This window comes from Echinops telfairi, unplaced genomic scaffold (genome assembly GCF_000313985.2).
Source record: "Echinops telfairi isolate 266 unplaced genomic scaffold, ASM31398v2 ScPeMD7_7469;HRSCAF=8507_1, whole genome shotgun sequence".
In the NCBI taxonomy this organism is placed as follows: domain Eukaryota; kingdom Metazoa; phylum Chordata; class Mammalia; order Afrosoricida; family Tenrecidae; genus Echinops; species Echinops telfairi.
Genome location: NW_022111373.1, coordinates 70,519,662 through 70,520,995, shown reverse-complemented (window position 1 = coordinate 70,520,995; position 1,334 = coordinate 70,519,662).

The following is a 1,334-nucleotide window of genomic DNA, read 5'->3' as shown; positions in this document are numbered from 1 at the left end:
ATTGCAAATATAGTATAGTTTTCATATTATAAGTTAAAATTGAGGAGGGACATTAAGTGTATTAATTTAAAATAGCAATCACATATATTAACAAAACACAAAACAATTTAATGAAAACAGTGACATTGTTTTACGTTTTTGTGAATCTTGAGGTCTGGCTTTATTGGAGACAGCTGGATTCCCTTGTCTGCTTCTCCATTCAATCTTGTTTATAGATTGAAGAACATGAAGAAATCCAGCCTTCCACCAATGGTGTAATTGGAAAGCAGAGGACCCAGCAAGCATTCTTGAAGAGTCTTGGGTTGATCAGACTACAACTTTAACTGTGCTGTTTAGAGTTTTACACAGGATGAAACATTGATTTTGTGTGTGTGGTGTCTTCTTGTTTACAAGTGCCGGTGTTTCTTTACAAGTAGAACAGGTCACAGAGTAAGCACGTGCAAAAAAAGTTTTGATCCGCAAAATATTACTTTGATGGCAGCCCAAATTTCTGCTTTTGTGATGTTGGTATTTATATGGTTTTAACTAATGACCCAGTGAAATATCTTTGTCTGATATTTTTATTTATTTTATAGTTTTTCTTAAAAATGTTAACAGTTTTATTGGCATTGAATGCACATCATGTAATTCAATAGTTGAGTCAGATTAAGGAGAGTTTTACAGTTATCACAATTAATTTTAGAACATTTTCTTCTTTCTTGTACCCATTGTTATTAGCTCCCCATTTTCTTAAATGTTGAAACAGAATTGCTAAGAATTTTTTGAGACTATTGATAGATATTGTTACATTGTTGCCCCGCAAGCTTGTAAAGTTTACTTCCTATCAGCAGTGGGTTTTTTTAAACATTCTTAGCAACATTCAATATCTTTATTGTTAAAATTTTACTTCTCAATTTGATAGGTAATTTATTCTAATTCACATTACTTTGATAGTACATGTTGTGCCCTGAACTTGTTTCTTAATCTTTACAGTTAACTCTTTTTACTCATCTGTATTCCAGTATCCAAATTTTTCCTAGCATATTTTTACTATCTTTTATTGTAAGAATATTACTATAATGGCTTAAGGAAAAGAACAAAATACTTTTTGGGGGTTTGTTTTTAAAAGTAGTATGTTTTTAAAAAGTAAATAGTATAGAGATATATAGTTAACACTTTGGTATATATCTTTCTATTTTTGCCTTTGTTAATATTGCTAATACTTTTATTTTTAACATGTGGACAGGTGGGCTTATGCTATGCATAACATTTTGTAGCTCGATTTTGTTTTATTCCCCATTTAACTGTATATCCTGGATATTTTCTATGTAAGTACATATGACTATGTAAGTCTT